Source organism: Cyanistes caeruleus, chromosome 2 (genome assembly GCF_971803275.1).
Source record: "Cyanistes caeruleus chromosome 2, bCyaCae1.hap1.1, whole genome shotgun sequence".
In the NCBI taxonomy this organism is placed as follows: Eukaryota; Metazoa; Chordata; class Aves; order Passeriformes; family Paridae; genus Cyanistes; species Cyanistes caeruleus.
In genome coordinates, this window is record NC_141702.1 from 9,164,730 (window position 1) to 9,178,768 (window position 14,039).

The 14,039-nt window shown below is 38.3% G+C and overlaps 1 long non-coding RNA gene across 1 annotated transcript in view; it reads right to left on the bottom strand.

Moving 5' to 3' along the window:
• Positions 1-5,976: 5,976 nt before the first annotated feature.
• The window catches only part of LOC147654595 (uncharacterized), a 30,312-nt gene continuing 22,249 nt past the window's right edge, over positions 5,977-14,039 (bottom strand). The window contains exons 2-6 of the long non-coding RNA XR_015282709.1: positions 13,371-13,493; positions 13,036-13,145; positions 12,728-12,837; positions 10,309-10,359; positions 5,977-10,211 (exon numbers count right to left, since the gene is read on the bottom strand). This is a non-coding gene — a long non-coding RNA (uncharacterized LOC147654595). The remainder of the gene's footprint in view (positions 10,212-10,308; positions 10,360-12,727; positions 12,838-13,035; positions 13,146-13,370; positions 13,494-14,039) is intronic.

The window sequence follows — 14,039 nt, forward strand, 5'->3', positions numbered from 1 at the left end:
GAATCACTCAGTTCTTATGGAACACCATACATATTCTGTAATGACATTTTTATTCCTATTTATGGGAGGGCTACAGATTGTAAGTAAACAGTTTTAACAGGAGAGGCAGATTTTTCTGATAGTATGGAGAGCTAGATAATGTCATCCTAGCTTTGGTACCTGGAGGGCATCAGTCTTATAGAAGCACAGAATGATTTTGGTTGGAAGGGACCTTAAAGATCATCTAGCTACAAGGCAAGACAGCTTTCACTAGAGCAGGTTGATCCTGAGACCATTTGTCTCTACTGTCTCTATAGAGAACTTCAATAATTGTTTTAGTAGGTCAAATTTAGATGCTTAAATTGGGTGAGAGGAAAAATCATTCCATGATTTTCTGCTTGTTACATGGTGTCTAGATATGTTCAGCCACCCAGAGTGCTAAGCTTCATATACTAAAAAGGGAGGTAAAATCCCATGCCCAAAAAGTCTACAGTCAAAACAGAGGAGACAGAGACATGAAGGGAAGGAGATGGAAGTAGGGAGGATGACATGAGTTCAAATAACAGATTAGATGTGGGGCTGGAAATACAGTCACGTCTAGAAAGTCTTAGTCCAGTCCCAGGGTCTGCAGACCACACTGCCATTAACACCTTAAGCACAGTGCTAGAGCCAAAAGGGAGAGAGCACATCAGAGGCAGTGAAAGATCTAGAATGAGACCCTGTACCATGGCACTCCCAGAGATGGGATCAGTCTGGGAATAGGAAGGAGAAGCATACATCCATGACTGCACAATGCAAGCTGGCATCCTGTTCTGAACAAGAAAATGTTTTATTTTTTAAACTTTGGTTTCTGTTATTTTGTGGTAAAATAAGATTCCAATTCTATTATGTGCAGAACATACATAATGAGACTTATTTATATTGTTAATAACTCCTAAGAAGCACCCTTTTTCTATTTTCCTGCAGAAAAGCTAGTTGCTTTATAAAGTAAAATAAAAAAAATAGAAGTATAAACCTTCTGCTCAGGATTGTCTAGAAGCAATCTGCATTCAGTGATTGGATTATGTACTAACAGCATTACTTATCCGCATCTGAGAGCTACCCTACAGGGAAAAGCTCCAAAGAAAGACACTGCATTAAGGGAAGATTTGGAAGTCTGATTGCACTCTGTTTCCATCTCTCTGCAGGGCTGGCTGTCAGTGGCATTCTGAGCCACGCAGCAGAAAAGGAAAAACAGCTCTCTTTCTTTAGTGTTGTGAGTCATTGGTGATTGAAAGCATCTTTACCCCAGTTTAAGGTCTGACCAGGGGATGGGATCCAGAGTTCATTGAGAATTTGCACTGACTTCACAGAAGTTTAGCTATGGCCTGTACTTTTTAGCTGCAAACTGATTATTTTACAGTATCATGAAACCGAAGTAACAAAGTGTGTAAATCTTATAGGGAAGGTGCTGTTCATAGCCATAAACATTCTCTCAAGAAGTGAATCTGGATCCAGATGGTATAAAATATTAAACCAGAGTATCTGGATCCAGATGGTATACAGTATTAAACTAGCAATATCTCTCTAAGCACATTTTAAAATAATTAATATTACCATGGATTTCCTCCAGACTTCTTCCTTATCATGAATATAGATCAGTGTGTTCCCTTAGGAGGGGAAAATTGTGAAGCTTTCAGTGCTAACTGCTAACATATTTATTTTCATCATCCAGTGGTCTAGTAGGTCATGGCTTGAATTCTAAGGGTGGGAGAGACAGGCAGATTTCAATAGTTTTACACTGAACAGCTTTATGGAATAGATTCTCAAATGTGGCATAGCTTCCCCAAATGTCTCCAGAATTTCTGTTGCAGTGTTTTGACTTTCTGGAAGAACCACCTACAGCCAAAAAGTACAGAATTTAAATTAACACATGAATGTGTAGAAACACACAAAAATACACACACAAAAAGATATGTCTAGTCACACCTGAGTTTCAATTTATTCAAAACTACAGCTTGGAATAAAAGACAATCCCAGATTAGAAACATTCTGAATTTTTGTTAGTATTTTTTAAATTTTTGTTTGTTTGAATATAGGGCTAAAAAATTGGAAAACTACCCAGTATCAGAATTCAATCTAATTTTCTACTAAAATGTTTTATCCACATGGACAAGAAATAGCTGCATTGCTTGCAAAAGGTAAGAGCAATTTAAAAATCTTCAGTCTTTTTATACCACATATCACAGAGAAGCAGCTGGATGGAAAAACTAGAAGATGAAGAATGCAAATGCATCTACAAATTAAAACCAGTGTGTTTTTGTCAACAGAAGTTATTGCTCATAAAGCAGGGGGATTGGTGTCTATTTTAACATTTGAGGGTCAGGATATTCAGAACTATCAGATAATTCAATCACAGTAAAGCAAACGCAGTAAATGAAAATCTGCCCTTTGGATTTCATATGCATAATTTGTTTATTGTTTTCCTTCATGTGAAATAAAATTAACATGGAATACTTTTTGTCCTTTGTGTATGAAAAAAATGTGTAGCTCTTTTCATTGTTGAGCATTGTTACTTGTCCTCAGTTTACATTCAAGTGCTTTAATGCTTAAAATGTTCTATCATCCTAAGGGACTTCTGAATGAGATTTTGCTTTACTCAATCAGTATCTTCCTATATGTACAAACAGATTAAGGTCTTACTGGTACCAAGTCACAATTACCATATCTGTGCTTTTTTTTTTTCCTTTAATATGTTTCCAATTTTTTCTGCCAGTCAAGACTAGAACTATAATTGACAAACATTCAAGTATGACATATTTTTAAATAACAACATCATTGTTTACCCTATTATACAATGTATTAAAGTTTGATTTTGATTTTTTTAAAAATTGAGGTTTATTGTTAACTATGCTATTTACTTGGTTTTGAATCTGGAAAATGCACTTTATCTTAATTTTCTCTTACTATTGAGTCCTGAGTAAAGATTGCTGAATGTCCCCAACAGCTTCTACTGTCACTGTCATCAGAGCAACAACAACACACACCACAGTATTATAAAAAATACCTCCAAAAAGCAGAAGTGAGAATTTATCTATTGCACTTAGACAACTGACAAACATTTCCTTTGTCTTTGCAGCCCTACATCTTTGCAAACCAGGTTAGAAAGTGTTTCAAAGGAAAAAAAAAACCAAAACCAACAAAATAAAACAAAACAAAGCCACCTCATATAGATTAAAATATGACAAGGTAATATTGCTAAAATGTTACATATCTACAGAAAAGGAAATTATAGTATTCCTGATTGATGCAGCCTCTCACAGGGTCATCTAAAGATTTCAAAACAATGAAGACAAGTGCTAGAATATTTTGAATTAATCTTAATGGTGTTAGCAATGATAGAAGATGATCTTGCTTCCAAAGTCAGAAATAAATTCAACCAGCTGCAAAGTCATTTGCTTTTTCATGTTTACTTTTTTTCCATCTACCTACTCGTTGTCCTTCACCTTGTTGAGTCTCACTGATGAATATAAACTTTAAAAAAAAAAAAAAAAATTCTCATTTTTTATTCACATACTTCTTTTTTTTTTAAGGTACACATTCTTCACAGACTGAGATAAGGAAGTTGCAGACTATAGCTTCATAGGAACAGATATTATGTTTTGATACTGACTTATCATGACCTGCATTTCTTTAAGAGCACCTCTAAACTTTTTAGTTTCAGTATCAACTTCAGACTTCCATATTAATTCTCTTGCTTCCCTGTGATGAAATATAGATCTTGAATGAACTTGAGGAAGGAATACTGCAATTTGGTGGTTGAGTTACAAACCTGTGACAGAATATGGCATAAATACATCTCACCTGAGACCTCACCTTAATGAGTAACGTAAGGAAAAACAGAAGTGTGGAAGGGCTGCATGCAAGAGAAATGGAATTTGTCTGGTCACACGATGGAGAAAGGGCCCTCATGTGTCTCTGCACAACCCCCAGCTGTGGGAGATGGGCTGAGGAGGGGTGGCAGGAGGGCCTGGTCAGTGGCTGAGGCTGAGATTGCTGCTCCCTGGGTGTGCAGGCTCTGGGCACTGTCCCCGAAAGGAAACAGAACCCAAATCCAAACAGGAACCCGCCTGGAGCAGCTTGGAATGCCTGTGGATGTCCCAGCCAACACATGTCCATTCACCTGCCTTCAAGGCTTTGCTGTGAATTTTCTAGGCCAAATGGAAGAGTCAGAGGCCCAGACTATACCTCATAAAAAATGAAAGGCACTGAGGAGCCCTTAGGGGCTTTCTGTCATTGCAATTTATATGAATGTCCTGGTGCTGGTTGCAGCCACTGGCTGGATGAATGGCAACAAAATTGCCTATTTTTTTTTTCAAGCCCATGGCAGTAAATGGAAGGAATGGAGATTTTTGCTTGCTTGTCACCTCCTCAGGGAAGCACAGAGATGATTGCAATACACAAGAGATCATCACCATTCAGAACTGCTGGATAACACCTGCCAATGATATATCCACCATGCCTAAGCTTCAAAATCCCATTGGTGACTCCTGTAGCACTATCATTTAACAGCTCACATTATCCAGCCCATTATGGTGTACCACATTTTGGCATAAATAGAACCCCCAAGTGTTTGTTCCAGCCAGATAAAATCTTCATATACTCTCATGTCCTTTTTGTAATATAGCACTGGATTTTTTTGGTGTTTTTAATATACACAGCTGACTATAGGTCACTGATTAGTGAAAAATGTAAGTTCACCCTTCTTGGAAGTTTAACTTGGAATTAACATAGTCTAACAACTACCTCTCATTATCAAAGTCACTTGCAGGAGATATAATAGCAAATTTCTCCCTCTGGTTTCCCATTAGTGTGCTCATATAATGCAATGTAATGAATGCAGAAAAGTTTACCTTCATGTATCCTTTTTTCTTTTTTTTTTTAAGCCTAAAAGTTTTATCCTTCTAGTTCAGATTGTCAGCTGAATTCATTCAGTGATGATCAGAGCATGAGCGACATTATGTGCCTATTAGTGATGTCCTGTGCTTCTCTTACCCATCCATTCCTTAGATGACATTCATTGATGTAATTACACCAGAGATTGGAACGATGTGGATATATTTCAGCTAAGGATCCACCCTACTGAATATACTAGAAGATTCACATTTTCAGTTAATACATTATTTCAAAGAATACAGGGCACATTTTCTTAGACTGGCATTGAAAATTCTTTTAAATAATGGGATTCTTAGTGTAACATTGATTTGTATTAGAAAAGGACTTTGATTTAATCAAACTATATCTAAATCCCTACCTGTCTTGCATCTAATTATGCTTTAGGATATATTTTTGCATTCCCCCTACCCCACCCCTTCTTAGGATTCAGGTAGAAAATAACGAGCTTTAGCAGTAGGTAGGGGTTTAAACCTCTTCTATCTTGAAGAGGCAAAACAGAACAAATGAGCCCCCCTGTTGTGAGCTGTGATCTGTGCGGGGGCACAGGCAGAGCTCTGGGCAAGGCATTGCTTCTATACCCACGATTTGCAGAGCATGATACATGCAGGAGCACCCACTCTTTCCACATTTGTTTGCCTGATTTTGATGAGACACACAATGAAATGGCACAGCCAGGGAAAGACAGAAAGCTTTGCCCATGGCACTTTTGCACCTAAGCCAGCTGTAACAAATTATATCCCATCAGAATCATCACAGACAGCATGAAGGCAGCGGCAAATGCCATGAGCTAAAGATGTCAGCACAGACCATTCAGAGCTTGAACTGAAGCCCACTGCAGACTTTAACATGTCAGCAAAAGGCTTTGGAATTCCCTGATGAGCACAGAACCAGTGTAAGGATTCGTCCTTCATCTGGCTCCCTTCTTTTCCCAGCTGACAAAAGCCTAAGAGGAGAAGTACACTCTCAGGAAAAGAGTGTCCAGTGCCACAGCTACCTCCAGCTATGAAAGAATATATTATAACATATTATATAAAAAAAAATTACATAACAATGTACAGTATGTATGTAAAACAACAAAAATATTATATTATTATGGTTATATTATAAACACATTTAAACGTCCATTTTGTTCAAATCTGTACCTCTGTAGGGGGTGTTGCCATTTTTAGATTCATCCTGGCCATAATCAATACCCAGTTTTTAGTCAAAAAGTATTTCAGGCCTTCAAACAACTCCTTAGTGAGCATCTTTGGCACACACAAACTCACATAGCATTTTAGAAGTTGGTTTTACAAAACTCTGTAACCATACAATTCCTGTTTAGCAAAGTTGTTAAAACATTATGTGATCATTATGTATTAGCCAGTAGAGAAAAATCAAGAAGCACATCACTCAAGATAGTCAAATTCTGATAAAGTTTCTTCAGGTGAAACATGAGTTGGCAAATGAGTAAAGACAATTTTTGACACCTTTAAACTGGAAAAATACATGTCATTTTGACTCCATCTATGCCATGTTGAAAGAGGACTAAGCTAACTTACATTCCCTTGCACTTTTCCAAGGCCTAACTTTCAGATCTATCTACCTCAGCTCAGCTGGCTACCCATAACCTGCTGAGCTGGAGTAATGTATCTGTACTTTGAGCCTTCATCTGCCTTGTGCTGAGAATCTTGAGGATGAGGAGAGATGCATTAACTAAATTTCTTGGAAAGATAAAACATGCAGCTCAACAGCAGCTGGACAATAAGCAAGGCCTTCTAATGCAAGGGATAATCTTCTGGCTGAGACAGTGCCAAAAATACATCAATGTGGTAAATGCATGAAAAATGACAGGAAAAAGAAGCAAAGACTGGGAAACAGTGCTGAGACAAATACAATTAAAATAAACATCCTGCACTGAATTGAACTAACTGATGAAAATACATTTCCATGTCTCTTGTGGCAGCTCTTCTGGAGAAAAAAAAACTCCCTAATTTTTCATGTAGGAAAGAAATCTGGAATCCAGACTTTTTCAGAGTTCATGGTCCTGTATTTAACCTTTCATTTGGGTAGGTGAGAAGTTTGCATCTCCAGCTAACATTCCAGATTTTTATCTTTGTAGTGAATGCACTTTGCCAAATGTGATATAAATAACAGCAAATTCCCTCTTGGCCATACATCCCTTCTTTACATGCACTGGACCTGGCTACTGGCACCAGCACCCTTGGAAAAGAGGTACTTTACCTCTGAACACAGTGGGGTCTTATCTTTCCAGCATTTATAAGCAGGCTTATATGCCTTGTGTGCTCTTAATTTTTAGCAGGCAGATTTTCTACCTACCCACGCTTCACCTTTTGAGTGCTGATGTTTCCTGCAGTGTAAGCTGCCAGATGCAAACCCATGGGCGGTTTTGCATGAGTTGTAGACTAACAATTCCTTGTATTAGTGTTCTGAATATGCAAAGCATTTTGACACCCTCCAGGATGAAAGGTGCAGTGTAATATGATTATCATGACTGTACCATCGATCCCTGCTGGAAGTGTCAAAGGATTCTTCATTATCCTGTTACTGAGGTTTGCTATTTTAATTATCCTCTTAGCTTCACTTTCTTCCTTTATATCTCTTTGCTATCAATACATCTGGCCTTTTAAAGGCTTTTTGCTACAGGGAGAAGATGAAGGAGCAGGGAAACCCTATGACCAGTGCTGCATGCAGGGCTACCAGGTCTAAAGTCAGTACTCTCTTCAAGGGTAGGGAAGGACAGGGAAAGGGAAAGACAGGGAAAGGGAAAGACAGGGAAAGGGAAAGACAGGGAAAGGGAAAGACAGGGAAAGGGCAGGACAGGGAAAGGGAAAGACAGGGAAAGGGCAGGACAGGGCAGGGAGAGCAAGGCAGGGAAAGGGAAAACGCTATATCAGCAAAGCTTCTGGAAGGAAATCAAAGATCTCTGAACTCTGTATCCCTTTCTTCAGAGAAATACAAACAGTGTGCTTACTGCATTGTCCTGCTCTAGTTTTTCCTTTTGCCTCATTCTGCTTTTGCCCCACCAATCATGACTGTTTCAGGTAAATATATTAAACTTTGTTTGTAGATTTTCTGGTTTCAGATTACTGATCCTTCCTGCAGATTCCCAAGGGCAGGATCAGATGCCTGGTTGGACCTACTAGGCAGCAAAATTTTCCTTCATTTTACACATCTTTTTATGTATAGTAATAAGAAAGTGGAGAAAGTAGTGAAAAAAATTGTTAATTGGAATTTGAACTAAAGCCCATGAAATAAAGCGCTTGAATGTCTACTAAAAATCACAGCTTTGATAATGTCTTCTAACTTAAGATATAACTTATGGTATCATTCATCTTTCACTTTTCATTTCTTCAAATAAGTGCTTAAAAATAATGGCTTTCACTATCCAAAGGAAGCAGGAAATCCAGCTGAGTACTTAACTATAGCCTTCACTTGCAAAAGAATATCACATAGACAATAAAAATGTGCACAGATAGCAAATGGGTGTAAAGTCAAATTCCTCAGATGCACAGTAAAAAAAAAAATAAAAAATATTGTAGCCTAGGTGCACCAAGTGAAATTCATCTGCCTTGGCAACAGTGCCAGAGTTAGTGGCATAATTCTACATTGTCAGTAAAGTGAAATAGGCACCTCCAGGAGACAATTGTTTTCATCCACAGACAGATGCATGTGACAGGTCACATGGATTGCCCTTTGGAGATACTTATTTCTCTCATTAACTATGGAGGGACTCTACAGCGACAGTTTGAAGTTTGACTATTCCATTATAGATACCTTAAATCAGAGAAGATTCATCTCACTGAGAATGACCTTCCAATATGAAATCCAGGTATCTAACTGATCTCTTAAAAAGCTCTAGAAGCACCAGAAAACTCTATTTAACACCAATCCATGCTCAGAAAAGAGAAAATAAAAAGGTAAAATACATTATAGGAGTTTAAAATAGAAAGTAAGAATCCAAGGGAAAGAAAATGATGACATTAAATAGAAAATATTAGGCTAGAAAGTAGCAAAAAGCTAACCTCAGCCAATACAAAGTCACCTTTGAATAGTCACAGACAGTTAATGCTGCAGGGAATGAGTTCCACAGTCTGAAAATGTCACTTTATGCATCGTTTAAAGCACCTGTCTTCAACGTAAAAATAAACAAACAAATGGAAAAACACTACGTGTATTGTAGCAAAATGAACAGGGCATTGGGCTTTTCTTCTTTCAGTGTTGCAAATGCATGTTTAAAGCATTTAAATATTAAGAGAAACTGAATACTGATTTCACTTCTTTATCTTGAAATCTTCCACTAAACAGAATTGGCTATCACTGATCAAAAAATAGCGAATGTCACCTAAAATGTAACATCCATTGTAGCAACCATTAAATTTTCCCTGATCATAAAAAAAAAAAAATAAAAATTAATTACAGAAAATTTCCAGTCATGACCTCTAAGGAGGTTTTGGAATAGACTTTAAAAAACTTGGGCTTTGTCAGTGGAGCATTTCAAGTGCTAGAATTGAGATCAGCATTTCCTTTAAGGAAAAGCTAAGAAATCTGGGTTTATCTATTTTGGAGAAAAGGAGGCTGAGGTGCAACCTCATTTCCCTCTTACAGCCTCCTGAGGAGGGGAAGGGGAGAGGGAGGTGCTGAGCTCTTCTCCCTGACATCCTGACACAGGACATGCAGGAATGGTTCAAAGCTGCACCAGGGGAGTTTTAGACTGGACATTAGGAAACATTTCTTTACTATCAGGGTGGTCAAACCCTGGAAGCGGCTTCTTGAAGAAGTGGTGGATGCCACAGGCCTGTCAGTGCTTAAGAGGTGTTAGGACAATGCCCTTAACATGCTTTAATTTTTGGTCAGCCCTGACACAGTCAGACAGTTGAATTAGATGGCTGTTGTAGGTACCTTCCAGCTGACAGATGCTTTCCTATTTGATTCTGCTCTAAAATCCAAGGGGTAGAGTTTGCAAAATGTGCTTGGGGAGTTGGTCCTGCAACAAGAGAGTCATGGGACCAAAGGAGAGAAAGCAGGAGGAAGCCTGACTGAAGGTGTCCAGTTCTAGCAAGGTGTTAGGAAGGAATGAATACAGCAGGCAGCCCCAGTAGTCATTCAATACCTGCATGGTTAGGACATCCTCCTGGGAAAAGGGTGAAGACTCTTTCAGTCCACTGGTTTGTCTACAGATCAAATATTCTTGTGCCTTGTACAATGAATAATGTCTCTGCTTTCCAAGAAATGAAGATTGTTCTGCTCGTCATGATCATGGCATGTCTGAGCATCCAGGATAAGCACTGAGCTACCTATTGGCAGAAAAAAGGACACTGAGATCCTAACTGGTCTTTCCTGCGTCAATCTGCTGGGGACAGACATCAACATTTTAAGATCTGAAGGGGATACCTGAATATCAAGTCCTGATGGTGTTCAATGGGACTCTACTGCTGTGCACCACTGTAAAAAAACCCAACGAGTTTAGATGCTTTCCAGAGTTCTTTTCCAAACCTCCTTAAGGGTCAAATAGCATTTACCCTCTTGAACGTATCAGGGACAGACAAGAGTTCAGCTTTACAAGCTGCTTCCTAAGGCTGCTATTTTTAATGCAACTTGAATTTAGATAGAGGTTGTGTCTCTATGGTAGAAAAGTCAAAGTAACTTCATGGAAGTGTCTTCTTAAGAAGAAACTGTAACTTGCATTTGGTGTGCAGGCACAGGTAGACTTTTGCTGCTGACTTCAACAGGAATTTAGGCTCCAGGTTTTCAACTTGCATGACCTAAATGTCAGTATCATCAATCACTTGATTTCTCAGTTTACCCCATTATTGTTCAAACAGTTTTATTTATCTGTTTCCTGCCTCCACTTAATAATATATGTAATGTCTTTTGAAAATTAGTTTTTGAAAAACACAAAACAAGGAGTGAAAACAGGACCTCCTATTGCCTTTCCAAGTAATCAAAAGCTGAATCTAAATAGTTCTGTGGCAACAGGCTGAGAAAAGTGTATTTTCAATTACTTTTTTTTCCATGTATAAACTGCACATCCAAATCACATTTCATGAGTAAGTAAACAATTTAATTTAGTTTTGGTTTGTTGTTTTGCTTTTTGGGGGGGTTTTCTTGGTTTGTTGGTTTGGGTTTTTTTCAGGGGTGTGGTTTTCTATTTTATTTTTGTGCAGGAAACAATCAAGAAGAAATGGGGAATAATAAAATGCACCCAGCATCAGCAAAATTCATTACACTCTGAGCAATAGCAAGATGGGGAAAATAGCAGATAAATATGTCTGATGAGTATAATTATACTTTTTTAAAAAAGGGGAGAAATCTAGGCTTATCACTACACCTGTTTTTGTTTTTTTTTTTAATAGACACCTTTAAATTCTGCTGAACATGCAGCAGCAGAAAAATTATTCCTTCTTGCAGTTTGATGGCCTCCAGTAATGCTTAAGAAAAATTGTTTTCCATTCCACTGAACTGTAAAATAAACAAAACAAACCCTTCACTAAATGCTCTAAAGGCCAAAGGGTCTCAATGAATGAACTTCACATGGCTGCTTTGCTCATCATAGGAAAAATCCATTATGTGACTGTGTTTAGAAATAATCTAGCATATTTTGGGTGCTATAGCATTTTAAAATAATAAGGTTTGGAAATAAATATTAAACTAGTGAAGAGGCAGAAAGTAAGTTGCTCCCTAAATCTAAATACAAATGTATTTCAATTTCATTTTTCTATACACAGAGAAATGCATAGAACTAAATCAGTTCTATCATTTATAGTGAACGTTATGTTTTCCTGTACTTTTCAGCTTACTTTCATTCCTTTCATGAAAGAGAATCTCATGACCTTTTCAGTATTAGCCTCAAGACATAGCTGAACTATTCTTTTCATATAGAAATCCAAGACCTCAGCTGGCTAGCATGAAAGCTAACTTTGCCGACAAATCTCTAAGAAAACATGTGATAATGTTCATCTGGTTTTTGGGGATATTTCTTCTTTTTACTGAGACTATCAATGCACCTAAATTTAACAGCTTCCTGTAGTTTTCTAGGTTTAACCAGAGCCCTATGAGACCAAGTATTAATTAACATTCTGTCCTGAGTGTTAAAAGCTAATAAAAGTTAGAATATACAGCAGAATCATAAGACTTCTGGTAACAGACTCTCTTTTACTGCATCTGTTAGAAAATGCACTGCTGCTGTTTTAGGATACCTAACCTCTTATTCATCACTAGAAAATAAAATCCCTGTAGTGTCTGTTCTGTTGCAAGCTCCACTTGGAGATGATTTTCAACCTCTCAGCTGGATTTCCAGGAGTTTCAGTGTGAAGTTTACTTTTTGTAAGGGATTTCTTTATAACAGACAAACAATTGGGACAGGGATTTTTCTTAGAAAAGAAATATTCTCTGGTTTTGTCAAGGAAATTTGTTCTACTGGTATATTCAAAGCCCTCAGGATTATCTATTAACAATATCAGTAGGTAATGAAATACATAAGACATGCTTGAAAATTCAGGGACAAACTTCACATAAGACTCTTCAAAAGGGCTTTGTAAGAGTATTCAAGACATCTGCAGGAGCTATTTAAAACCTACCCTTGAACCCCACCTTCATTTGCAGACATTCAGATCTAAAATCCCTCTGATTTTCATCAGAGCTTCCATCTCAGCCACTTAATTGCTTAAGCAGGTACAGCTACTGGAAAAGCCTGTTTGCAGGTCTCCAGGTGTAGCTGCCACCTGAGCACTCCCACTGCAGCTCTTGGTAAGAGCAGAAGCCACACAGGTTTGCAGCTGTGGTAGGATGAGGTATTCAGGGTTGTACATACCCTTTACCAGTCACTGTCCATTGTCTTCAAAGAAAACCAGCAGGTGGAAAGGATTTATCTGTAAGATGCACCCTGGAGAGGAATGCAGACCAGTGCAGAGTTTCCTTGCCCTTTGGAAGTGCAATGACACAAGTGTCAGGGAACATTACCCAGCCACAGATCTTAGAGGGAGCCTCTGTTAAAGGCATTGGACCTTCCACCAATCACACTCTGCCCATTATGATATGTTTGTCTAACATTAGATACTCTGAATATGTTCCTCAGAAAATTGCCATGAAAACCTCTTGGTTGAAGAAGTGTCAGATTACCTGTAATTGGATTGGGTATTCCTGCAGTGCAGTACATTCTAGAGCCAGCAGGGCTCAGAAAACACAGGTGTCATTCCTTCGTTGTAGCTCAGAAAGTGATAGCCAAGCACCTGGAGAGGGAGGATGATAAAGGATGACACAACAGTATTGTTCAGGCCATTAGAAAATCATTTCATCTAGCATAAGACCAAGAACTATTTGAAACAGAAGTAAACAGATGTGGAGGAGAACTCAAAATACAAAGGGAATGCAACCCTGAACAATTATCCAAGTATGACTTGGTTGAAGAAGCCCATCTCAAAGTGAAACAGAATTTCTTTAGAGTATAAACCTACCTGACTTACACTTGGAAAACTCCTTAGCTGATATTTTCAGGATATGAATGTGACTGCTTCCAGCTGTCATGCTATTGCATTTGGACATAGAGTTATAGGGATATGTGAAGACCTTTAAAACTCCTGCAAAGCAGACAGATGAAAAATTCAGTATGTGTTTACCCCATTTCAAAAAAGGAATTCAAATCTTGAAATCAGAGAACAAAGTGAAGTAAACTGACTGGAGTGGACTTACAGTGAAATTAAATTCAGTAGAAAGAAATAAAAGAAAATGCTGAAACAAAGTGATTGTAATCAAACGAAATGAGAAGACTTCAAGTCCTGCCCTTTTGCATGGCTTTTGTAGTTGAAACATTCCTGGAGGTCTAGGCTTTGTGGTTTTCTCAAGAGTAACCTTAAATGTAAGCCTAAAGCTAAGCAGAGCAGTAAGGCAGCATTTTCTGAGGTGTCAAGCACATGGGTGGTGTGGAGCAGAAAGGTGTGGAGGCAGCAATGTTGGGGCAGTGCTGGGCTCCTCTTGGCACAACTTTTGTAGTTGCAGTGTCCCTGGAGCTCTGGGCTTTGTGGTTTTCCCAGTCCTAAACCTAAGCATAACCACAACCCTAAGCAGAGAAGTAAAAACAGCATTTGGCTGAGGCTGGTGCCAAGCAGAAAGGGGTGGAGGGAGCC